Raw genomic sequence first — 27899 nt, forward strand, 5'->3', positions numbered from 1 at the left:
TTCTACCTACAAAGCAGCCTCAGTCCAAGTTCAAGGAAAGACACGGAACAGAATCACAAGTATGTAAAAGAATAGCAGATACATTTCAGGATCATTGCTAATCTTTGTTTTGTTTACAATGTGTGTGTGAACCATTTTGTTTTTTAATAACACAATCTTTCATCAGTTAAAAAAACATAGTTTCTATTTTTCACACTATAATATGGCCTGTTATTTCCTCTCATTTTTTAAAAATAAATTTTTTGCTGTACCCTGTGTAACTGATACGGAAATAAGTTCACAAAAGATTATAAATTTTTTTTTTTTGCAATAAAGAGTTAATCAAGGCCTGGCATAATGGCTCACGTGTGTAATCCCACCTCAAGAAAACAAAAACAAACAACCAAAACCCAAAGAGTTAGTCAAAATAAGCAGCTCAGCCAGACCTGGTGACTCATGCCTGTAATCCCAGCACTTTGGGAGGCCAAGGCAGGCAGATCACCTGAGGGTAGGAGTTCCAGACCAGCCTGGCTAACATGGTGAAACCCTGTCTCTACTAAAACTACAAAAAAAATTAGCCGGGCATCATGGTGCATGCCTGTAATCCTACCTGTAAGGCCGGTTGCCTCACTGGGAGCTCGGACAGGCCCATCCCTCTCCACGCCTGAAAACTACCTCACCACTCCCTACTGGACACCAAGCCGCCGTTGAAAAAACCCCGCCAAAATTTAAAAGAAGCCCCGCCAAAACCTGCCCAATAGCATTTTGCCCCATCCAGGTCCCACTTCCCCTGGGCAGCCCGCTCACCCGGAAATCCTGCCTACCTACCAATAGCAGCTTGCCCGGACCAAGTCGTGTTCCCTCATAACAAGTCAAGACACCCTCACTCGCTATAAAACCCCACACCTTGGGAAGCTGCCGGCGACTTCTCTGGCCGCTTTCCCGGGGACCATGGAACCTCACCCGGGAGCTGAATAAATTGGCATTTAATTTTCTTACACTGGCCTCAGTTTCCTCATTTTAAACTCAGTAATAACCCTTACACCACCTACTCAGGGGGCTGAGGCAGGAGAATCGCTTGAACCCAGGAAGCAGAGGTTGTGGTGAGCCGAGGTCACGCCACTGCACCCCAGCATGAGCAACCAAAAAAAAAAAAAAGAAAAGAAAAGTAGCTAATTTTTGGAAAACTTTTTACAAGGATTAAATTCACAAAATCTTAGATAAGAACTGGAAACTTCCAGCAGATGCAGTCAGAACAGTAATTCCTCAGAATGAGTCTTAACCCTAGCATTTAATGTCCAACTCCCCAAATTTGCCACTATTTAAAATTCACCAAAAGCTAAAATTTGGATTATTGCTTTATCAATAAAAAGTCTGTGAATCTCCTACCACATATAAAATCCCTTCACAAGTGTAAATTCCTTTAGAAAAGATGAAATCCATCATAAGGGCAAATTTCAAGAGTATGAATTTTAAGTCATATCAAGAGTTCTTCCCAGAGCACCTCAGGGACATTTGCCCCAAGGAAACATGTTCAGAAGTCCAGCTTCATGGCCACAGCCCAAAGAATCCTGGAGTTATTTTAGTGCTCTGTGATATTTTCGTCCCTATCCTTTGTCCTCCTTTTCTATAGTATCACTTTCAGGATTAGTATCACTCTCATATAACTACACACACACACACACACACACACACATTAAAAACCTGTACATAGCTATATTTTCATGTTGCCATATGCTTCTGATTATTCTTGACCTACATGCATATATGCTTTTAAAATAAGAAACCTTACTTATTTTTCCAATTTCATTATATCTTAGAACTGTTCATTTGGGTAAGAGTAGTCAGTGAAATGTATACTTGTAATTGTTCATTTTTACTTGTGTCAAAACCAGATATTCTTCATCTTTTTTTCCTGACTTTACATCATTCACAAGCACAATCCATTTTCTTCATACTTTTCTCACTGCACACAGTAATTTTTCAACAGCAGGAAAGAATGCTTCATGGGTATTTCAAAACACCTTTTGCCCTAACCCTTCCTTCTTTTCTCATTTTGCATTTCTGGTATTTTCCAGAAAAGGGAATATGCCATCTCTCTTTGGGAAATCAAGATTCTAAAATATCTTTCCTCTCTTGACCATTTCTCACATGGACTGAGGGTATATAAAACTGGCAGAAATTTATTTTTTAAGTAATAAGCTTTTTTCAATTACAATAAAACATTATCAGTTACGAACCACATTGTTAGTTTTTGTTACTCTTCTTTCACTATTATATTTCAGTAAATATTGTCAAATGCATTTTTATTGTCTTTGATATTTTAATAGCTTCATGTACCCTTGATGAGATATGCCACCAGTCCAATTTTTTTAAAAAGTTAAATTATTCCTCAAATGAGACTTTCTTCATTTTAAAATTTCCTCATCTATCCATAGTATTTGTTGATAGATTTCTTCAACTATTTTGTAGGCATCGTGTTTTCTCTTGTGTTGTAATTAATCAGTTAGTGTTTTCATGCATAAGGAGACACATGTTCTCATCAGGTTTTTTCCAGTTGTTTACTTACTCTTCTTCATAGCCTCCAGGATTATCTTTAGTTCATCTGTAGAATTAACAGGTTTAGAACTCAGTTTCCTCTCCAGGTTACTGAGTCTGTTTTCCCCTGTGATACTGCAATTCTTGTTCACTGGCCATGGAGTATTAACTGGTATACTCACTGGTTTGGGAGCTTAATTTTGGGGAGTTCTATTATGTCCTTTTTTAGGTGACATTGTTATTTTTTTTTACTGTATAGAGGAATAAGGAATAAGCTGACACTATGATGTTACTTCCTCTACGGGACCATCTTTCCAGAATGCCATAGACTTGTACTACAAAATACAGTCATTTTTTAACAGTCATGCTTGATTTTTTTTGTTAACCTCCTATGATGACTGCTGCACAGTATATTAAAATAGATGAGCATATTATTTTTAAAGTATTTTTCATCCCTCTAAGAGGCCTTGTCTGCTGTGTAAGGTTTGGACACTAAATGATAATGACCTGGAATATAAAATAATTCATGTTCATAGATCCCTCCAAGTAGAGATTTCCAGTAAATTAGAGGCAATTCTTTTTCAATGTAGCAACTTTTCTTAGAGCACAGAGCAACTGCCATCCTCTGCCTTGATGCTGGGAGCTGCAATTGCTGAAGATAGATATGTTCATGACCAAGTTAGAATTTGGCCTTTAAGCTTACCAGGTGTATCATTTCAATATGTACCTACCTCACCAACTAAGCAGGAAGGCAAAATGTCTTTTATCACTGGCTTTCTTCTCCATTAAAACTATAGAGAATAGTTGGTATAACTATAAAATACAGAGCCCATTGCCAAGGTTAAAATGGGTTGTTTTATTTTGTCTTTCACACACAAAAAAGACGACCTGCTTCTTTTTTTCCTTCAAGCAATTTGGAAAGTGGCAAGTCTGTCTTGAACCACAGTACCTGCCTTTCACATTCTCCTCCCCAAAACCATTTAAGGTCCTTTGACTTGCTTCTCTATTTCAAGAGGTCTTTTCTTTACATTTGCATAACTTAAAAGTATTATCTCCATAACAAAGAAACTGATTGCCCGGAAGGTGTGTTGGAGTTTCCACTTCTCACCTGATACAGACTTCTTGAGGGTTTTTAAATAATGAAATGTGAGAGGCTGGGGAGATTACACTCTGTCATCCATGCCTCCGGCTTTTTTCAAAACCCATGGGTCTGGGAAATCTGATACAACTCTACATAGTCTGCAAGACATAGTGCTATGCATTTATTGCATCAAGTAGTTTTCACCCCAATTATGTGCTGACTATGTACCTGGCTCTGTCTATCTGTCAAGGAACAACAAAGACAAAACTTTCTCCCCTCATCCAACTAGTAAAAGGAACACCTGTCCTGAACAAAATCAGGAATATATATTAGATAGCTGTAAATACTATTAAAAATATAAAGGAAAAAGGAAAATTGGGAGCTAGGGTAGAAAGAGTTGTAAGTAATTCATGCAAAATCCCAAAGGAAGGAAGAGTGTTGCAGGCAAAGATTAACAGAAGGAACAGACCTGGAGACTGGAACATGCCTGGGGTGTTAGAAGAACCCAAAGGAAGCTAAAGATAAAAACCCAGACACTACGGCACTTACAACCTCTATAACTAATATAAGGTTTCACATTTTCTCAAGCTTTCTTGACCCTGTCGCACCGGAGATCACTAAGCTCTCTTAAGAACTCCTTAGCACACAAAAGGAGTTAGAAGGTCCTTCAGCATGCCCTGAAGCTTAGGCCAATAGTGTACTCTGAGCAATCATTTCTTCTAAGTGTATAGACCCTCATAAAACCTTTTGTGGATCTATTTTGTTTTTCTTACCCCTGGCTGTGTTCGTAATTGCTTTGCGGTGACATCTCATTGACAGATGCAAGGCTCCTGACACCATGCCAGATTTACTGAAATGAAATCATTTGGCACCTGAGGGGATCTGGGCCTTCTGGACTCTTCATTCCTGGCTGAGAGTTCTATGCCCTACTTTGAGGGTTTGAACCCTAGGGGAAGAAGCTAACTTAGGAATTATTATTGCCTTTATTGCTCATCTCTGGGCTACCGAAGCACCTCAAAAGTGGCCTGCAAATCCTGTCCCTTTATTCACAAACCTCAAAATTTGGTGGCAGAGTGCAGGTGCCACAGGAACTTGGAGTTAGGGTTGAACAAGGAGGGGCTGTGCGTTCAGATGCCTACAGTGGCTACTCTGGTCACGTATGTCAGCGAGAAGTTAGATGAGTGACATCCACAGCAATTGTGAGCTTGTGTGTCTTTAGGGGACAACAAATTCTCAGGTCTAGCCAGTCATTGAAATGTGGAAATAACAATCCAGTGTTTCCAAATCTTTTTGTAAAAGAAAAGACAGCAATCCAAATATTTGTATGAAATTTTCTGATGTTTTAATGCTGGCAACTAGTAATTCCAATAAATAAATAAATAAATAAATAACAAAACCATTATTGAATTAGGCCAAACAAGAGCTATCTGTAGCCTGTTTTCTGCCTAGGGGATCCCATTCATGACTTCTGAAGAATCATCTTTGATCCAGTCATTCATTGTCCATTTCTTGGTGTTTGTGGGAGTTTGAAAATTTAAAAATAAGATGTGGAATGAAGATGGCAAATAATTTCTAAATTGCATGTCAACTCTGATTTATTAGCAGTGGCTGCCCTGAGCATTACATTTAGGATCCGAGGCTATTTCTGGGTTGGCAGAAAAAGTATGTGTTAAATTATCAGTGTTGAATGAGGGCACACAAGGCATGTATTTGCAATTCCCCCACCAGACAATCACCATAGTAGGTGTTGGTGCTGCAATAAATGATTTCAGTTACTCCTACTTCCTTAGCTCTTTAATTCAAGTGTGCGTCTCTCATGTTCTCCAGGTGCTGGAAAAATGGAGCACTGACTTTTCAGTGAATGGGTGTCTTTCAATCATCAGGTGTCTTTGCTTATACTCATGAGGCACAAACCAAGTCAATGCATTCAGCACTACAGGAGGAGAGTAACCAGTCTGTCACTCAGACACCTGCTATAATTGGTTCAGATTCCTTGTGACATAAAAATATTAGAGCAAAGTTTTACTACTCTAGACCAATCAGGCTCCAGATTATAAATATTTTAATCTGAGTTGATATTCTAGCTGATTTTAATGTATTAAATATATTAAAATGAGTTTACTTTGGAATAAAAATGACCATAAATACAAATTTCAGATACTTTATTTTAAAGAGAAACAATAAAAACCAACACTGGAAAGCAACCTGCAAAATTTAATTATTTTTAGTGTTTTCATTCTTGATAGGGAAGCTGAACCCAAGGAAGTAATTGAAAATACGTATATCTTAGAGGTAAGGGCATTTAAATGTTTAAAAATATGTTTTTTTTTAAATATCCACTTATGTTTACTTTGGGAGGAATTTCATAAAGAGAAACAGTAGCAAATAGGTAAGTTCTTACCTACTAATTCACTCTGTTTTCTGATAATCTTCTGCCAACATTCCATTCAAAGTAATAGATGGTCTACAAGCTCCCAGTTTCCAATAATGGTTAACTCAGTAGTAACTTAACTGAGTGAGTAGAATAGGTAGTAGGTGGCCTATATGTGATTTTAGATCATAGATAGAGGAATCTCTTTTTCATCAACACAATGTTGATGCCTAAAACTCAACAATCAGACTCCTGAATTTTTATAATTTATTACTGCAATATTATATAATTGGAGTATCAAAATGTCAGTGTCTTTGAGACGATCAAAAAATGCATGCTTCAATATAAACTACTTATTGTCTATAATACATTCTTCCATTTATTTAATTCTAATTGTATAGATTTCTTCCAATTATGTAACTTGTAGGTAGCTAATAACATTGCAAAATAATTCTTGTGCATAGATATGCAACTAAACTGTCTGATAGAAGGACCAATCCTCTCTTGGGGGAAAGATAGTTTTGTTTCAATTTGCACATTTATTTCAGTAGTCTTGATCTAGAAATGTGTCTGGCTTTTTGTTTGTTTTTGGATTTTCTTTTGAATTGCTTATATCTGCCTAGTTCCCTCACTGATCAATGAGTTAAGTAAGATCTTTAATACATGTTTGTTTTATATCTGTATAAGTCATGATTTTACCTCTTTTTGAAAATTATCTTTTAATGATACTTTCCTATTCGATCAACATAAATTCTTGACAAGTAATTCCAAAATTTATCCGTATTTATGAAAAAAAAGACTCTTTGAAAAAGTAAGAAACCTGATTAATGATCTGTAATTGTATTTTATTCTACCAAAATGTTATTGATAAATGTGTTTCCGAAGAGTATATTCCACAGCTAAGTGTTCTGCCCTATTTTATCTCTAAAATCTTATTCAACTTCAATTTTTGGAAAATAAACAATTAAAAAGTCATTTAGTAAGTAATTATTGAGCACTTGCTCTATTCCAGACTTGCTTATATATCAGACTAAGGATCCCAGTATGCGTTTCACTTTTGAAAAGCCCTTTTAAAGTCCATCTAAGAACAAATTCATTTCTCTAGCATCTACTGAAAAAGAGCCAGCCAAAGCCTATGTTCCAAATCCTGCAAGCGTTTCTCCAATGTAACAGCCACTGTCAGCAGGGTGACTGGGCCCCCTCACCAGGCTATCATGTCTGATGCTTCCTTCGGTGGCCCAGGCTTCTAATTCAGTGTAACCTGTGTCTCTTCAACCTCAGCCCTGTCACCAGGACAGCCTCTCATTCCACTCAGTCCTACCTTCCAGTGGCAATTGGATGAGCGACTCTATATCTATGGTGGTCAAGAAAATGGGTTGAAGTGATATGGAAGTGAAATTCAAGGTGCAGACCTTCTATTGCTTAGAAACAGAGCAATTGAAGTCCCCCAGGGTAAACCAAAACTAAGAGTGCCAAGGAAGACCTAGAGTCAGAGGCCATAACACTCCCATGAATATAGGAAAGTAACTTGAGAACAGCTGATGTAGTAAATAAGAAAGGAGCTTTTGCATGACAGCAGAATAGTCTAGAATCAGCAATGGGAACAAGATAAGCAAGATGGCAGCACTACTTATCTGCCCTAGAGGGATTACAGTCCGGAGAGGGAGACAGAGCAGCAGACCAGTAAACAAGCAATTAAAATATTGTCTGATCTGCAGATGATCAGGGAATGCTAAGGAAGTCCACAGAAAGTAAATGGATTCCGGTGTGGGTCAGGGTGGAGTACATACAAAGGGGTGGATTAATGGAGAACTGGGCACTGTTTATTCAGCACGATCCATTGAGAAACACTAAATATTGGTAAAAATAATTTTCCAGTCACTGGGAAAGCACCTCTGTAGGTGAAGTAGAAATGATTGATTCGGCATTGCCACAGGGCAATGAATCTCTCCCATGCTTGCTGATCAACATTCTGATTATTAATGTATCTTCCTGGGTACCCTAATCTCAGCAAAGGAACACCCTGGATGGGGGATACATGCACTCTAGCAACAAGAACTGAATATCTCACACTGTAAATTACCCAGGCCTCTTGTGAGTAGATTGCCATGAATCATCTTTCCTGAGGCTTTTCTGCTCTGAGAAATTGACACGGCTGAGGGCCAGACTGGGGGCCTTGCTAAATTCACCAAAGGTAATGTCACCTGTGAGCCTTCTTGGCAGTTTTCAACATTCTTCTGGAAGCATCCTAACCTTATCTGCAGCCCCTTTGCAATGTTTAACAATGGGCATGGTGAATATGAATTGGATGTCACCAATCAGCTATGTGGAAACATAAACCCTCTTTATTTTGATGGCTACCCATACTTTTATTTGACAAGCCCTGTTACTGCTCAGCAACAGGAAAACTAAATTGGTCCAATGAGAAAACTTGGTCCATCCCAGTAAATTTTTCAGTTTCTGCTAATTTAAAATTGAGCATCTCTCGGGTAAATATTCAATGAAATGCAAATGGAATTCTTTTCTGTTGCTGTCCAGTTCAATGCTCATTCTCTGTCACAAACTCTCAGGAGGCCTCTGTCCATCAAACTCTCAAGAGGCCTCTGGCCCAACACCTGTGTGGTATAAGACCTAAGATTCAGACCCATTATTATGTGCTTCCTTGACATCTGAAAAAATCAGCAGGACCTCAAATGGCCTGATCCCAAGTTCACCTTCTGCTCCCATGATTAAGATTCCCCAGTCAAACAACCCTCCTTAGACAGGGGACCAGGCACAGTTTCTGCCTATCCCTGATTAGTGGGTTTCAGTTCCCTGCTTGCCTGAGGGATTATTCATACAAATCAATGACATCCTCTCACAGAAATCTGGAGTCACCTCACCCTCTTGATACCACAAAGTCTGCCTTTCCCAGCCCTGGCTTGTTCACTCAGCTTTCGAGTAGAACTCTCATGTGACTCTGCATGGTGTGCCATGTCCTCCTTCCCCAGGTTATGAGGACTAATAAAGTGTAACTAATAAAGTGCTGTCACCTCCTCTGCCCAGTGTTGGGTGTCATGTGTTTGGCTATCCCAATAACTCTAAGGCATCATAGGGTAAATAGGAGGTGATTAAAACACCCTGCACTAGCATCAGGAGGAAATGGAGGTGTGTTACCTTACTGGCTGCATGGTGGCTGTAAGGTGGCTTCCTCAGTTGGGTCTTGCAGCTAGCTAGAGTGCTTCCCTAGTCTAGTCTCTGGCCCTGGTGTTTTATCACTGCCAGCTCTTTGGAGTGGTCTGGTAGATGGTGGATAACAGCCTAGAAAGGCTTAGGGTGAGTTCCTGGTTTGGGTAACCCAATAAGGTGACCCTTACATGCTAAATCCTCCAAGGTCTACCTCACAGGCTTAGCACATGAGTCTTGTCCCCACTGAGAAACTTCTTGTGAGATGGCTGGCAAGCCAACCAGGACCTCAGCTACCTAGTTCCTTGTTAACTCCAAGCCTACAGGAAACCTTGGAATTTTTCCCCAGCTGAGCTTGGCTCCAGAGGAAGCTGACAGTGATCTTTGCCTTCTCTTGCCTCACATTGCCATCTCACCAGGGTCCTTCTTGCTCCAAAGGCAACAGAGGATTCTGCAAATTCTATTGCTCAGCAAACTCTAGAAATGGTGTGTCAGTCTCTTACTTATTTGCCTACAGCTGCAAAACTAAAAATGATGCTTCAGAATGTTTCTCGCATGTAGACATGTGGTCGGAAAAAATCTTCTCACTCAAATGCTCTCTTTTCCTCCTTTTTGTGTCATCTCCTGACTGTCCTTCCCCTCACAGCCAAGCCTCAAGAGTGGTTCTATGCTCACTTCCTCTACATCCTCCTATCACATTCATAGTTTGTTGCCGTCTGACTCTAGTCCCTGAATCTCCTTTCCATAAAGTCATCATTTATCCTCGAGTTGTGAAATTCAATGACTGTTTGTGTCCTGGTCTTATTGAACTACAATGCGGCTCAATATGCTGTCCACTTCCTCTCTGAAACTCTCACTTTAGTATTAGTGACATCATTCCTGCTTAAGTATCATCTCCTCTGAGCACCTTTCTGTCCCCCACATGCAGGCTCTTCCAATTGCCCCTCAGTGATGCTGCTGCCGCTGCTCAGAGCCTGATTTTTGCACTGTGCTCTTCCATCCACATAGTCCTCATTAGGTGACCACAAGCCTCTGGTTTCTTTCAACTACTACTATGTATGACCCACTACCTCCAGCTCCTTCTACTAAGCTCAGACATTATCACTGGGTTCTAGACCCATATGATGTGCTCTTTATTTGAAGAGAAATGATGACTTAATGGAAAAGAGTATCTACCTGAAACTTGCCTAGACACTTTACACTTGATGTGAATTAAAAGCCCTTCTTCCCTCTGTATTCCCCTAGCTGAAGGTACAATCATTCATCCAAGGACCTAGTATTCCAGCCATTCTACACTCTGCCTCTTCTATCCCCATCGCCTAAGAGTCTGACTTTACTTCCTAAATGTACATGTTTGGGCTCTTTTCTTCCCTCTATTGCACTGCTATGGTCTTGGTTTAGGCCCTCATTGCTTTTTGCCAGGATTATTGTTCTCAGTCTCTAGACTATATAAGCCCTTTCTCCTACCCAACCTCTACCAGAGTGATTTTGTTTAACTGTAAACCTGCTCATGTCAGGTCACTTTCCTGCTTAAAACCCTTTAGGGTTCCATCGCATTTAGGATAAATGTTAAATTCCTTAGCTAAGCACACAAGCCCATTGTTAATACTTTGGCATCACACTCCACAGTACTAGTTGTGAGAGTGTAGACAAGTTACTTAACCTTTCTATGCCTCAGTTTCCTCCATCTGTAAAATAGAGATATGATAGCGCATGTGATAAGATTGTTGTGAGCACTGAATGAGATAAGGCATATAAAGTACTTTGGCATATAGTAAGCAATCTGTTTCTTGCTTATTTGGTTTTGAGACAGGGCTTCACTCTGTCACCCAGGCTGGAGTGCACTGGCATGATCTCAGCTCAGTGCAACCTTGCTGCCTCAGCCTCCCAAGTATCTGGGACTACAGGAGCATGCCACCACACTCAGCTAATCAGTCTTTCTTTCTTTTTTTATTTTGAGATGGAGTCTCGCTCTATTGCCAGGCTGGAGTGCAATGGCGCCATCTCGGCTCACTGAAACCTCTGCCTCCCGGGTTCAAACGATTCTCCTCCTCAGCCTCCCGAGTAGCTGAGATGACAGGCACATGCCACCACACCCAGCTAATTCTTGTATTTTTAGTAGAGATGGGGTTTCACCATGTTGGCCTGGATGGTCTCGATCTCTTGCCCTCGCGATCTGCCCACCTCAGCCTTCCAAAGTGCTGGGATTACAGGCATAAGCCACCATACCTGGCCTCTTCTTTTTTTCTTTACTTCTTTCTTTTCTTCTTTACTTCTTTCTTTCTTTCTTTTTTCCTTTTTCCCTCCCATCTTTCCTTCCTCCATTCCTTCCTTCCTTTTTTCTTTCTTCCCTCCCTCTCTCTCTTTCTTGCTTTCTTCCCTCCCTCTCTTCCTTCCTTCCTTTTTTTCTTTCCTTCCTTCCTTCTTCCCTCCCTCCCTCCCTCCCCCACTCCTTTTCTCCCTCCCTTCCTTCCCTCCTTCTTCCTTTCCTTCCTTCCTTCCTTTTTTTTGTAGAGATGGGTTTTTGCTATGTTACCCAAGCTGGTAACTCCTGAGCTCAAGTCATCCACCAGCCTAGGTATCCCAAAGTGCTGGGATTACAGGCATAAGCTACTCACCCAGCCAGCAATCTGTTTTTGATAATAGCCATCATTATTAACATTTTAAAGACTCATCTCCTTTCTCCTCCCTTCCCTTCAGCCACCATACTGGCCTACTTGACATTTCTGAATACTGCCTATGAGTTCATTCTCCTGGGCTTACTTATGGTCCTGCTTCCTCTGAGTGTAATACTTTGCCCCTCTTTCTTCACCTAGCGAACACGTACTTTGTTTTAAAGACCAGTCTCACCTCACTTCTTCTTGAAAGTCTTCCTTGATCTTCCTGCTCCAGTCTATTTTAATTTTCCATGTTTTCATAACTCTTTGTTAATATGTTTATCCCAGCACCCAATAACTCTGCATTGGGCTTGATTACATGTCTGTCTCCTATACAAGACTGGATTTCTTAAAGGCAGAATACATCTTTGTCTGAGTTCCAGGAACAGGGCTTGACAATACTGAACTATGGGTTCAGCAAATGATTGCTAAGTGAATTAAAAGCTGTCATCAGGTGCTCAGAGACTCTAGGACACCTTTGCTTCAAAAAGCACCTTATTTCAAAATTATCATCTCATTTCTTTCTCTATTTAAAATCTCTATTTGTAAACTGTGAAATTAAACATGATTAGTTTACTGTCAGTGATAAAACTAAGCTAGTCAGCTGAAAATTAATTATAATTCATTTATTTCTAAAGGGTGTATTTACCCTTTCAAACAAAGCACTGATAAAGATAACAGGATGAATTTTAGTGATGAGTTTTAAAGAAGTATAGCAGGAGGAGAGGGTGTAGTGTGAGAAGATAGGAAGAATAAATTTTTTTGCCCAGGCACAGTGGCACGTGCCTATAATCCCAGCACTTTGGGAGGCTAAGGCAGGAGGATCATTTGAGGTCAGGAGTTCAAGGCTACAATGAGCTGTGATCATGCCACTGCACTCCAGCCAGGGCCACAGAGGAAGACCCTGTTTTTAAAAGAAATTAAATAAAGAAAAAATTAAAAAATAAATTTTATGGGAGAGTTGCTTGGCACTCTTCAAATAACATCAAGTGGGAATGCAGCCTCCACTGATAGGGGTAAGCTGATGGCCTACTATATGAGGGGATTTGACTGGAAAAGCATGCAGAAGCTTTTCATAATTAAACTAGTTTCTGAAATACTGAACTAATATCATTAATAAAAAGGCAGCATCACAACAAAAGGAACCAAATTCTTGATACATGACACAACATGTTAAGGAAGCCAGATTTTTTAAAAGCTATATAACTCCATTTATATGAAATTTCCAGAATAGGCGAACCTACAGTCAGTGAGTGGATTGGGGCTAGGGAACAGGGAGTGATTTCTAATGAATATGGGTTTCTTTGGGGCTGATAAAAATGTTCTGAAATTAAATAATGGTGATGAGTGCATAACCCTCTGAATATACTAAAAGCTACTGAATTGTACATTTTAAAAGGGTTATTTATTTATTTGAGACAGAGTCTCATTCTGTCAGCCAGGCTGGAGTGTAGTGGCATGATCTCGGCTCACTGCAACCTCTGCCTCTTGGGTTCAAGTGATTCTCCTGCCTCAGCCTCCCAAGTATCTGGGATTACAGGCGTGTACCACCACATCCTGCTGATTTTTTATATTTTGGTAGAGATAGGGTTTCACCATGTTGGCCAGCATGGTCTTGAACTCCTGACCTCTAGTGATCCGCCTGCCTTGGCCTCCCAGAGTGCTGGGATTACAGGCGTGAGCCACCGCACCCAGCCTAAAAGGGTTATTTTTATGATATGTTAAATTATATTGAAATAAAAATATGCCAGAAAGAAGTGATACACCAGAAAATACTGACAATAGAAAAAAACAGCATAGGTTATTCATTATTACTATTTGGAGGTCCACAGATAAAATTATATTTTGTAAATATGAAGGATTATATAGTCAGCCATTTTAATAGCTTACATAAAGCAGTTTTATATTTCTTTTCCTTTAGTTTCACAGAATGCTTTTGCTGTATTGTGCCATTAATTAATAGGCTCTATAAACTACAGTTGTCTGTTAGTTGGTTTTTTTGTTTTAAACTTTCAATTTTTTTTTTTTTTTTGACATGAAGTCTCTCTCTGTCATCCAGGCTGGAGTGCAATGGTGCAATCCTGGCTTACTATAACATTTGCCTCCTGGGTTCAAGTTATTCTCCTGGCTTAGCCTCCTGAGTAGCTGGGATTACAAGTGCATGCCACCACGCCCAGCTAATTTTTGTATTTTTAGTAGAGATGGGGTTTCACTATGTTAGCCAGGCTGGTCTCGAACTCCTGACTGCAAGTGATCTGCCCATCTCAGCCTCCCAGAGTGTCAGGATTACAGATGTGAGCCACCATGTTCAGCCCTAAGCTTCCAATTTTTAAAAAGTAATTTCTTTTAGTGTTATAATGCTCTCATTTTAGCACATTCAATCAAAACAATAACCTATACTATTTTCGGTTCAATTCAAATGTTCCTTTTGAATATTAATTCCAATTTTAATGGATATTTATAGCCATTCATGCTGATGCCACAGATATGCTATAATTAATAACATTTATATTTCCTTTTATTTATCATTGTGATGTGATTTTCTATTACTGTCTACCATAAATGCCAGTTGAACAGAGGCTTAATGGAAACATTCTTTAGATCACAGAAAAAGATAGTAATGTTGTGCTTGTAATATTTCTCGAAGATTATACAAGTTTGAGAGGTCATTGAACAAATGCTTACTGGAGGCCTACTATGCAAACTATGGCTCTCAGTCTTCTTATACAGTATTTCCAAGTGTACCTTGAAAATCAACTCTTTTGAGCAACAACTTGGAGAGATTAAATGTGCCACACAAGTCAGCAATAATTATACTGAAATCCCAGAATATCATGGCTGACAGTGTCTGTAAAAGTATCCAGTCCGCACACTATTTAGTTGTATATACTTTTACACTGAGGCCTTGCTGAAGAAGGAGAAATAGTCTCTTCCTTGACCATCCTCTTGTATACTCAAACATAAGGATTATTTTATGTCATAGTAAACACATGTAATCCAGACATTCCAAAATTTTCTAAACTTTGATGTCATCTCTTTGATAATATCCAAATAAAACAGCTCCTCCTCCTTACATGCTCTGGGATGCCAGTGTCTTCCCTTCTCCTTCATCGGTATTTTCTTGCACCTCCTGGAGGTGCACATTTTCTCAGATGTTGCAGCTGCTTTCCCACTGTGGTTTGGTTTGACCATATTGCAGCTGCTTTCTCACTGTGGTTTGACCATAAACCATTATTTATGGCTTCCATGTTAGTTGTTATCCTGTTAAAAAACAGAAACCAGCCTAGGGTTCTATATTTGTCAGCTTGAACTACCATAATAAAATGCCACAGACTGGGTAACTTATGCAACAGAGATTTATATCTCACAGTTTTAGAGGCTAGGAAGTTCAAGAACAAGATGCCAGCTGATCTAGCTCCTGGTGAGGGGGCTCTGTGTGGCTGGCAGATAGCTACCTTCTCTCTGTGTCCTCACATGGCAGAGAGCTCTGTTGTCTCTTCTTTAGGACATCAACCTTGTTGGAATACAGCCCCATCCTTGTGACCTTGCTTTATCTTTATCACTTCCTCACACAGTCACAGTGGGCATAAGGCATCAACATATGAATTTAGGTCAGGGGAGGGGACACAATTCAGTCCACAGCATTTCTTTTGCAGCCCTCCGAAATTCATGTTCTCACATGCAAAATACACCCATTCCATCCCAACAACCCCAACGGCCCTAATTCATTACAACATCAACTCTAAAGTCCAAAGTTCCATCTAAACATCAACTAAATCAGATATTGGTGAGATCGGAGGTATGATTTATCCTGCTGCAAAATTCCTCTGCAGCTCTGAACCTGTGAAACCAGACAGGTTATGTGTTTTCAAAAGCATACAGTGGTGGGACAAGGATAGGATAGACATTTCCATTCCAAAAGGGAGAAATTGGACAAAAGAAAGGAGTGACAGGTATGAAGAAAGTTTAAAACCTGGCAAGGCAAATTCTATGAGATCTTCAGGCTGGAGAATAATTAATCCTCTTTAGTTCGATGCTCTACCCTCCAGGCCCACTGTGATAGTAGTATTACCCTCATGGCGCTGTGAGGCATCACTGCCCTCCTGGCTCTGTGAAAATAGCCCCATCCTAAGGCACCAGGTAGAGCTCTCCTTTGCTGCTGCAACCAAAGGGGAAACTAAGGAAGAACCAGTTCAGCCTCATGGGCCTGTGGTAGGAGTGGCAGTCCTGTTCATCTCGGAATGACCTTCAGGGTGATTCTTCTCTTTTCTTGAAGGATGAAGCATGTTTGAAGTTGAATAGCTTTATCTTCTTATCTACTGAATGTAAGAAGTTTTACAGCCTTCCTTAATTTGTCTCATCTCTGTCCCATTTAGTGCAAATCGGCAGTGTTTCTGCTCAGATAATACCATAATTTCTCTGATAGTCTAGCCAAACCCTTAATGGTCTCTTTTAAACACATTTTCTCATATTTTTGGCAATATGGACAGGCTGAGAATTTTCCAAATCTTTAAGTCTGGTTTCTCTTGGCTTAACAATTTCTTCTCAAGTCATCTTTCTCTTTTTACATTTTACTACAAGCAGCCAGAAGGACCCAGGCCACACTTTCAACATTTTGCTTAGAAAACTCTGCAGTTAAACATCCAATTCATGGCTGGCAACTGCTACCTTCCACAAAACACTAGAACACAATTTGGCCAAGTTCTTTGCCACTTTATACAAGGATAACCTTTACATCAGTTTTGATTTACCTGTCCCTTATTTACATCTGTGTTTAACCAGAATGACCCTTAAGGTCCACATGTCTACTAACATTCTGCTCATGGCAATTCAGGTTCTGTCTAGCATGTATCTGAAAACTCCTCCAGTTTTTATCCATTACCGACTTCCAAAGCCGCTTCCACATTTTTAGTTATTTGTAACAGTAGGACCCTAACTCTTGGTATTATTATAAAATTGTATTAGTCAAGGTTCTCCAGAGAAATAGAACCAACTGATTGTTGGTATATACATATATATAAATATATATATATATTTATATATATATATAAATAATATATATATATTTATATATATATAATGCATAATATACGTGTATATGTGTATTTGTATTTATATATAAATATATATATTTATACAGCTACATAAAGAGATTTACTTATTTATTTTGGGAACATTAGTCTTGCTCCATTGTCCAGGCTGGAGTGCAGTGACATGATCACTGCTTACTGCAGCCTCGAACTCCCAGACTCAAGCAATCGTCCCATCTCAACCTCCTGAGTAGCCGGGACCACAGGCACGTGTCACCATACCTGGCTAATTTTGTTAATTAATTTTTGTAGAGACAGGGTCTCTATATGTTGCTTGGGGTGGTCTTGAATGCCTGGGCCCAAGAAATCCTCCTGCAGTGGTCTCCCAAAGGTCGGGGTGAGTACAGGTGTGAACCATCATGCTTAGCCAAAAATATATTTTTTTTTTTTTTTTTTTTTTGAGACGGAGTTTCACTCATGTTACCCAGGCTGGAGTGCAATGGTGCGATCTCGGCTCACTGCAACCTCTGCCTCCTGGGTTCAGGCAATTCTCCTGCCTCCGCCTCCTGAGTAGCTGGGATTACAGGCACGCGCCACCAGGCCCAGCTAATTTTTTGTATTTTTAGTAGAGACGAGGTTTCACCATGTTGACCAGGATGGTCTCGATCTCTTGACCTCGTAATCCACCCGCCTCGGCCTCCCAAAGTGCTGGGATTACAGGCTTGAGCCACCGCGCCCGGCCAAAAATATTTAATATAAAAAATGGGTTTATGTAATTACGGAGACTGAGAAGTCTCCAGATGTGCATTTGGCACCTGGAGACCTGAGGTAGCCAATGGCATAGTTCCTGTCGGAGTCCAGGGACCTGAGGACCAGGAGAACTGACGGTGTAAGCTGTGGTTTGAAAGCTAGCAGGCTTGGGACCTAAGAATAAGCTGATGTTTCAGTTCAGGCCTGAGGGCAGAAAAAGACTGATATTCTAGCTCAAGTACTCAGGCAAGAGGAGCTAATTACTATGAATTAGTCCATTTTCACATTGCTGATAAAGACATACCTGAGATAGCAATTTACAAAAGAAAGAGGTTTAATGGACTCACAGTTCCACATGCTGGGGAGGCCTCACGATCAGGGCAGAAGGTAAAAAGCACATCTCACATTGTGGCAGACAACAGAAAAGTGAGAGCCACGTGAAAGGGGTTTTCTCTTATAAAACCATCAGATCTCACGAGACTTATTCACTACAACGATAAGAGTATAGGGGAAACCATCCCCATTAGATTCAATTATCTCCCACTGGGTATCTCCAACAACACAAGGGAATTAAGGGAGCTACAGGTGGGGATATTTGGGTGGAGACACAGCCAAATCATATCAGACTACGTGCAGGAGGGTCAGCCTTTTAGTTCAATTCAGGTCTTCAACTGATTAAATGAGGCACACCTACATTGGAGAGGACAATTTGCTTTACTCAATCCAGCAGTTCAAATGTTAATTTCATCTAAAAACATCCTCACAGAAACACCCAAAATAATGTTTGACCACATCTGGGCACCCTGTAACCTAGTCAAGTTAACACAAAATTAACCATCACATTTTCTAAAAGAGGGTACTTAAGAGAAGGAATGTGTCAGTAAACTGTTAGCAGGGCTAAAAGAACAAAAATTGAAAGACATGTTTGCCTAGAGATAGAAGAACAAAAGTGGAAATAAAGTAAAATTACATAGAGTGGATGTTTCTGTGATGCTGAGGCTGCCAGAGAAGCCAATGTTGCTGTTGCAACTGTGTCCCCTATTTCTGTTGCAGCAGCTGCTGCTGAAGCCAGAACCTGTAAATGCTATGTTGTCAGCTCTCTTGCTGAAACAGCCTGACCAGGAACCCAGGAGCCTACACTTGCTGGTTTGCTGCTACTGTCCAAGGTGCTGCCACAAAGCGGGTGGGGGGCAATGGTTTCTTCCTCTTTCCATCCTTCCCCTAATATCCTGCCTAATACCTCCCACCTGCCACTACTTAGGCTTAACTGTAAGCTTTCAGGCAAGGCAATCTAGCAAATATCATTTGCAGCCTTTCAATCTCCTGTGATTTAAAGGAGAGCATGAGAGGATAGGAATGGGGCTGAAAGCCAACAGCCACATAACCAGAACAGTAACACTAATCCTATGATCACTATTATTTTGCTGTACAGTTTGTCCCACATGGGGTATCAGCTCTGCTCTTTTATTCTCCAAGCCTTGCTTTGAAAGAGGCTGCTGTGTGTAGCAAACTTTTTTGAAGGTTTTATGTAATTGAGGATATAATAACACAAGGAAAAAATCTCAGGGTTGGATACTAATTATGATTATTCCCATAAACCAAAGGAAAAAAACATAAATGTAAATACTTTCATGGGAGTTCTCTCTGGTCTGGCTCCAGGTCCCAGTCTTGCTTGTGTCTCTTGCTCAGGTCTATCTAACTGGCTCAGTCTCCTGCTGCTCATATCTCCTCTCTGCTCACTTCCTCCATGGTCACCCAGCCCCACAACTCACGCTGCCCGTGGAATGCTGCCAGTCAGTCTTTATTTGACAGACCAATTTAGCTTTCCTTGTTTTCTCAGTATAACCTATCAAGGTACTTTTTAAAATAAAATATCCATCCACCCTGGAAATAAATTTTGCCATTGGAAAAGCAGTTGCAGGCCATTTTTGTCTTAAATGGCCATTTTTTTCTTTCAGTTATGATTAAGATCTTTTCTAAAATATAATTTTAAGAATGTCAAGCCTCTTATGTGTTGCAAATTATCCCTCGCCCTATAATGTATACTACCATCCACTCAACTCTGAGTGTCATATGCAGACATTGCTATAACAATGCATACTCTTAGTTATACAGTAAAATACATTTTACTCATCATTGAAAAGTTGGTAGTATACTCCTGAAGCTTTTCAGTACAGCAACTGAGAATCTCTAAAGTAGCAAGTAATTGCAAGTATAAAAGCAAATACAATGAATAAGTAATTAGGCTTACTTTCCAAGAGTTTCTAGTCCATGGCGGGGGTAGGGTAGGGTGGGGGCCGTTCGCTTACCACATGTAAAAACTATAAAGTAAAGCAAAATGCTTCAAGTAAAAAAAGAAGAAGCACAAGAGCTTGAATGCGCTTTTGTAAGAAGTGGTCCCAGAGCTGACACTTGGAGAATTGGTTGACACAGGCAATGAGATGGCGGGGAAAAAGATGTAGATGGGGGCATTTCATAGGAGGGGGTAGGGATGCAGAAGAATGCAGCCATGCTCAAGAAATGGAGTTGTTAATTTAAGAAAGTCTTAAAATTCTCATTGATCTGAATGGCTTTTCCATTCATGCTTTTACATAGGTTTCACATCACTGCTTCAGCAAGGAGCCACAAATCGAGATTCTTTGCTTTATTCTCACCTAGTTTTTTCAGATACGAGAGGTAGAGGATTAAAAATATAAGTTCATAGGGTTCAGATACTCCTTGCAAAATGCCAGTGAACCCTGATTGAGGAAAATGGTGCTAATCAAATAGGGTTAATCTGTGAGTCTAGGGCAGGTTGAAGAAGAAAAGTTTAGGCTTATTTAAGACTCTTCACTTCTTTTATATTAGTAAGTGGTTCATTTTGTCTTACTCTGTTTGAGCCTATGAATCTTCTCTACCTCTATTCATTGACTTCTGCTTTTCCTAAAATTGGTAAATTTGATTCTGCATTTCTGTGCATTCCTGACTTTACTTTTCTATGTGGTAGTGTTTCCAAATCTTGTCTAGGAGCCTAACGTAGATTAACGTTGCTTCCTTCCTTTCAGTGGTTCTCAACCCTGTGTGGTACTGCCTCTAAAGAAATGGGAAGGAGGCCGGGTGCGGTGGCTCACACCTGTAATTCCAGTACTTTGGAAGGCCGAGGCGGGTGGATCACAAGGTCAAAAGATCGAGACCATCCTGGCCAACATGATGAAACCCCGTCTCTATTAAAAAATACAAAAATTAACTTGGTGTGGTGGCGTGTGCCTGTAGTCCCAGCTACTTGGGAGGCTGAGGCAGGAGAATTGCTTGAACCCAGGAGGTGGAAATTGCAGTGAGCCGAGATCATGCCACTGCACTCCAGCCTGGTGCCTGGAGACAGAACAAGACTCCGTCTCAAAAAAAAGAAATGGGAAGGAGTCATAGTTTTGGTTGCCACAATGACTGAGGGATGCAACCAGTATTTAGTGTGGGTGAGGGATGCCAAATGCTAAAAGTCATACAACTCTTGGGATACTCTGGCAAAATAATTTTCACATCCAAAATACTAATAGTCCTCTTCATTGAGAAGTATTTTCTTTTGATATATTTATTTGCAGACTTATAAAACAGGCCCAAGTACTTCAGCAGAATAGACTAAAATTCTTTCACCTATAGTCCAGTATATTGCTTTGTATGGTGTTTTTTACAAATTAGGAATCAAGAGAAGCTTGTTGATATAATAATGGATTTATTGCTGTAGTCCAGGAATGCAGAAATCTATCCCTAGCTCCCCTGCCTGCTTAGGATGCTGTTTTCCTTATAAGAGCTTCACAAGCATTTTACAAATTGTCTTTATCCATCATCAGCCTGCTTCCTCCCATATCCCATCCACCAAGAGTGCAGAAAGTTCTGTACAGCAAGAGTTACAGAATGGGAAGGAAAATATCACTTCGTTAATAGCTGAACAAATGCGTGATACATCAAGGAGAGCATTTAAAAAAATTTGTATTGGAGACTAAGGTTTATATTTGGTGACTTATGTTGAGCTGCTACTCCTACTCAGTTCACACCCTAACCTGCTGTCCACCCTTCCACCCTCATAAACACAGACCTTTCCAAGTGGCTAGATTGAGGAAGAAAGTTAAAGAAGGAAATAAATATCACTAAGTAGCTAGGGTAAGTCTTAGTTTATCTATTTGTTCTAATTTATTAGCCAAGGGACAAATGTATAAGGAATGAGAAATGGAAAAATAGAGAAATCTGACTGTGATCACCCACAAGAAGCAGGTCCTATCTAGTCTACATCCTAGGGACAGATGCAGCAGCCAGAATGTAAAGAAGACAAATAAGGTTGAGCTTCCCAGCTCTAAGTATAGAGCCTCTTAATGCTATAGTAATCCTGCTCAGTAGAAAACTGTGACCTAAAGAATGACCCTTTGTCTGACCCCTCATTTCCTTTCCTCCTTGATTCTTTATAGAGAGATGAAGAATCAAGAACAAGGTCAGCAGAAACAGGCCTTGGAAGATGAGTGGAAGAACACACATGCCCAATATCTTAAATCCATATGTGCTTTTTGATCAAATGTGACCATAAATAGGATTTTTGGATGTCTTGACTTGAAATTTGGTTTGGAGATATGAGGTGCATACCAGAAGAAAGATTAATCCATCTGGAAGATTATGAGGAGCAAACATAGTGAAAGGAAGAAAGGTTGACCAGCTATCTAAGGGTAGAATCGGCAATATTTGATGATGAAGTGGACGTGGAAGCTGGGGAGAGGAGGGAGTCAACTTAATAACTGGTTTTCAGAGTGGGGCTCCTGACTAAAATGCATAATATAGAATGAGAAACATGTTTGGTGCAAGAAAATTTCTTTTTGGCATCAGTTAAATGTAGATGAGGTGGGGTATCCAAATGAAGATGCCCAGGAGGCAATTGGTGTACGTGCCAGGCATTCAGTAAAGAAGTCTAGGTCATGTATTTCCTTTTCAGATGCTAAGCTTCTATTTATTCTTTATGGTCCAACCCAAATGTTTCCTTTTACTGACCCAAATGGACAGAGTTACATGTAATTGTTGTTCTCAACACATTTTATACCACTTCTGAGAAAGCACTTATTATATTTTGTTATTCCTTATTGTTTTCATTTCTTTCATTATACATGAAGTCCTAGATCATGACTGGTTCATCTTTACAACCCCAGTAGTTAGCACAGCTTAAACAATGCTGATTGAAGTGAAATTAATGAATATTTTTGTTAAATGGTTGATAGAATGTTCTGATAAATTTGGTAATTCATGTGACATTTAAGGCAATTGGCAGGTGGTAGTTTCATAACTACTCAATATTCTCCAGTCATTGGGTTCTTTCTTGTTTCCTAAAGGAGCCACATGACTCCCATTTTAGATCATGAGTGTAGACAGGAGTTCCTCTGCCAGGTATGCCGTTACTTCAGATCTTTCTATTGTTATTCCTTAGTTTCATATGATCTCAGAGAGGCACTACAATCTAAAGAAATGCCATCCCAATTCAGAGCCCTTTAACTTATCACCATGCTCTGCTTTCTTCATTGCACATATCACCACCTGATTTATTTATTTGCCTGCTGTCTGTCTGCTCCCATACAAAGTTAGGTTTGTAAGAACAGAAACCTCCTTTGTCTTAGGCTCTGCTAGGTCCCTACTACCTAGAAGTTGGCCCTCAATATATATTTGTTAACTAGTAAATGAAGCAGATTATCCCCAAGGAATAGAGATATTGCCATGAACATTTCTAAAAACCTCTGGACTTGCTCCAGTTTGGAATTATGCATTGGGAAATAAAGACTCATTTGGTAGTTTTCACATCCTCATGTGTTTTTCTCTCTACCTGCAGTTTTCCACTTTAGCGAATCCTGAGGCATACACTCAAGAATCCTGCAGCCCTTTATTTTCACAGCTGAGTTCCTGTGATTACAACTTTAGCAATGATAGACTGGATTCTTTCTAGGATCTCTTTGTTGGAGATTTTATCTTCTTTAGCGTCACCCATGAGCAAGAACAAAAAGTAAGTATGCCGTTATGGCAGGTTCACGAATCTCCTCTACATCAGCAGGAAAATAGAACATCTGAAGGAACCATATGCAGTACAGTTGTTGCTGCCTCAAGAAATGTGACCAAGACTCTGTAACACCCTGTCTGCACAGTTTGTAAATTGCCTAGTTAAGTCTGGACTCAAACTGTGTTACCACTTTTAAACTGTGTTAAGTTTCTTAGTACTTTAGACTTGATAGGGTGAGCCCATTTACTGTGACAAAAGGATTACCTTTAAGTCGGTTTTCTATTTTAAGTAAGTAGTATTTAAGTTGTATTTCTCCTTTAATGAGTCTAACAAAAGAGGGCTATAGTTTGTTACCTATAGGTGAGATTAAAGAAAAAGAGGACTCTGAAACACATGGGATTCTAAGAAGAACCACCATGAGTACATGTGCATTCCAGCACTTAGGAGGTGTTGGGAAGTAGTATTAAAAAGTCATTAGAAGCACGCCTGTAATCCCAGCTCTTTGGAAGGCCGAGGTGGGTGGATCACCTCAGGTCAGGAGTTCAAGTCCAGCCTGGCCAACATGGCAAAACCACATATCTAGTAAAAATACAAAATTAGCCAGCTCTGGTGGTGGGTGCCTGTAATACCAGCTACTTGGGAGGCTGAGGCAGGAGACTCACTTGAACCTGGGAGGTAGAAGTTGCAGTGAGCTGAGATTGCACCTCTGCACTGCAGCCTGGGCAACAGAGTGTGACTCTATCTCCAAAGAAAAAAAAAATTATTAGAATGACGGGGTCTGGAAAAACCAATCTTGGGTCATGAATACATATTCAAAAGTAGATTAGAACATTTATAAGCTTAAATTTGAAATTTTGAAAATATTTTCTTTTAATCTGCATGAGTCTAAACATTTGCCTTTCCTTAATAATTTTGAAATTAGTACTCATCCAAGGGGCTGGCAATCATGGCAAGTGGCTATTAATGACTGATTTAAAAAATAATAGTAATTGCATTCATCAATTCATTTTTCATTTTTAGAAGTCCTCCAACATTTTTTTCTTATTCTCCTTTGCTCATAAGCTTCAATATCCATATTCTCTGATCCTTACTTTGGCCTTTTAAAATACCTGTTGAGTCTCCTTTATCCAAAATGCATGGAATGAGAAGCATTTTAGATTTGGAGTTTTTTTCAGATTTTAGAATATTTGCATTATACTTACCAGCTGTGCATCCCTCTCCTCCTTTGCAACAGAGTGCTAATATTCTCTTCTCTCTTTTTTGTTTTGTGTGATAGTCTATTCCCACCTTCTTCTGGAAGCTAACATCTATGCCAACAACAGTTCCCTAAATTTGTCCTCATCTTTCACGCTTTATTCTTCAAAGATCTCTTGAGATTTTTCGTTTCTATGTTCCACTTAATTTTGCTTTAGAATCTTTAACTACTTGTCCAGTCCCATGAAACCCATCAAACTTCACATGTCTTTACTGACAAATGGACATTGAATTTTTCATTGATTTTACTGATCTCTTGGGAGGTGTGCTCCCTGAAGGCAGCACTTTTATTTCCAGTGAAAAAGGCACAGTTACGCAATATGAGAAAGGCATTTCTGAATTTCTGGAATAGTCCTAAAAATTGTGTTTGGGTCATTTCTCTCTAGAAAAAAAATCAATTTCATTTACAAAGCCAAATTATTTTAGTCCTTACAATAACATCAGAGACAGTTTTACTACTATTTACATTTAATCTTTTGCCCTAAGTCAAGTAATTAACTGTGAGAAGAAGAGATCTTTGAAATAAACTTATTCTGTACTCTATGGACAGAGACGAGTTCTTTGGAAGCCTTTAGTTATATCTCCCTAAGAACCATGAAGGAAGACAATAGGCAACTGAGTTGAAAAAACTTTGTTCCTTTTTTTTTTGAAAACTCGACTCATTTGTGCTCTCCAGTGTCTCATATCCATACTGCTCTGTGTTTTACTTCTTAATCAAACTTCCTTGCTTCCCAAATATTTTCTCTGTGACTTCTGGAAACCTCATTAGAGGACATTCATTCTATTTCTTTGCTTAATTAAAATTCAGCTATTTCTATGGGAACATTGCTTCCCTTGACATGTGCTCAACTGAAAGCTGGTCATTTTCCCAAAGGCTAAGGTATCATAGAATTTATTTAATAGAAGTGGGTTGGCATAATTTTAGCTCCATATTTCCTATTCCCAACCACTATTCCTCTATTTTAATATAAAAGCCCCTTCTTCACTGTCTGTCTAACTATAATGTCTTATAACAGCCACATTTATTCTAGAACTTCCTCTCCACCCAAGTGACATCATTTTCTCATTTGGCTTCCCTTTCAAACTCCTGTGGTTGACTCATCTAACACCTTAACCTCACAGGTTCTTTATTTCCTCAGCTCTGAGACTTTTTCTTGAATTCAACTTCCCACTGCTTATGTCTTAGACTCTTTTTTAATGGCTTCAACTGTTCCACATCAAAAACCATAAGCTTAAATATGCGTATTCTCTGATCCTTATTTTGATCTTTTAAAATGCTTGTTGAGGATCCCGTATCAAAAATGCTTGGGACCAGAAGTATTTTGGATTTTTTTTTAAAGATTTTGGAATATTTGCTTTATACTTACTAGTTGAGTATCCTTAATTTGAAAACCCCAAATCTGAAATGCTCCAATGAACATTTCCTTTGAGCATCATGTAAGTGCTCAAAAAGTTTCAGATTTTGAAGCATTTCAGATGTCAGATTTTCAGATTAGAGATATTCCTTGTTTGGTGGCCTTGGCTTGGGGCCACCATTTCATCTCCTGCTAGGACTGCCACGTCAGAGTCACTTCTTACAGCTGCTTCAGTGTAGGCAAGTAGCTGACAGGCTTAATGTGAAGCTCCTCCCAGACTTTAGTCAACATCAATCTCAAGCCACAGGCAGAGAGTCTTCTTAGTGTAGTTATGGTTCTTTCCCGCCCTGTTTTATGTTGGCTAGCTCCAGCTTGAGTTCCTCTCTTGGACCCTTTACTAAAAGCAGCAAGAAGCAAGCATCTTATACCAAACACCTGAAGTGTCTTCTTCCGTGTTCTTTGGAGTTAGAGGTTCAAGCGGCATGTGTTCTACCTTCCACGACATCATAGATGGTGGTTTTAAGAAACATTTGTCCATGGCCTAGCAAAACTCACCAGCTGTATCACTGTCACCTGCTGGGGAATTCTGAGTAAATGCCACATACTTCAGATTCTGTTCTGTTCAGCTTCTTTTCCAGGCACAAAGTTTTGTGTTAGTTAAGGTATCGGTTTGACGGCTGTGATAGAAGTTCAAAGTAAGAGTGGCTTAGACAAGAAAAGAGACTCCCTGTCACATAATAGAACAAGTTGTTAAGTTGGCATAGCTTTACAGTGTGGTCAATACTTAGGTATCTTCTATTTTTCTTTTATCCAGTCACTAGGGTATGGCCTTTGTGGCCCAAAAGAGCTCATCACCACACCTGCATGTTAGCTAAGGAAAAGGGAAAAATACTCCCTTCCTGACACTCACACACCAGTCACTAAAGCTGGTCACATGACTATTAAAGGCAAGGGCAGCTGGAAAAACTGCATTGCATTCTAGGTATTAGTGAGGAGGCAGCCACACTCATCTACTCTGATATTGAGAATTATATGTGATTGCTTTTAATTTTCATGTTAAACTTATCATTATGTGACTTGTAACACTAAAGAAAAAATACACAAATAAACTAGAGAATCTTTTCCACTCCAGTCATGTGACTGCCAGTCTTTGATGGAGTTTCAGCCTGACAGGGATGAGAGGCAGAGGTCACAGGATAGGAAGATTTGAATTTGACTTTACTTTTAAACACTTTCTTAATAACTGAGTCCAAAAATTAAATAAAAAAACTTGTTTAATTTTTCCCTCTATCTCTAGGTAGGCCTGCATTTAACATTATCATGTATACATTCCATTTAAAGACCTCCTCGAAAGGATAGTTCACAAATTCCCCCTATTAGTATTTCTCAGTTTTCTAGTCAAAACAAATATCTCAAGTTGTGCCTTTCTTTTATGTAACGGTGTGCAGTCATGATAAATTCTATATGGAACCAACATGATACTAGAACATAAACTTTTTGAGAATTGAGGTTGTGCATTTTTTAGGTTAGTAGATTCTTTGCAATTTTTTTTTTTTGGGATGAAGTCTCACTCTGTTGTCCATCTCCCTGGAGTACTGTGCCATGATCTAGGCTCACTGCAACCCCCACCACCCAGGTTCAAGCGATTCTCATGAGTCAGCCTCCCAGGTAGCTGGAATTATAGTGTGCCACCACGCCTGGACACTTTTGGATTTTTA

At 39.7% G+C, this 27899-nt stretch overlaps 1 long non-coding RNA gene across 1 annotated transcript in view; it reads right to left on the bottom strand.

Moving 5' to 3' along the window:
- The window catches only part of LOC116562302, a 114148-nt gene that overhangs the window by 67356 nt on the left and 18893 nt on the right, over window positions 1-27899 (bottom strand). The gene's annotated exons all lie outside the window — the stretch shown is intronic.

The sequence above is a fragment of the Sapajus apella genome, unplaced genomic scaffold (assembly GCF_009761245.1).
Source record: "Sapajus apella isolate SASKATOON/1434 unplaced genomic scaffold, GSC_monkey_1.0 scaffold32, whole genome shotgun sequence".
NCBI classification, from domain to species: Eukaryota; Metazoa; Chordata; class Mammalia; order Primates; family Cebidae; genus Sapajus; species Sapajus apella.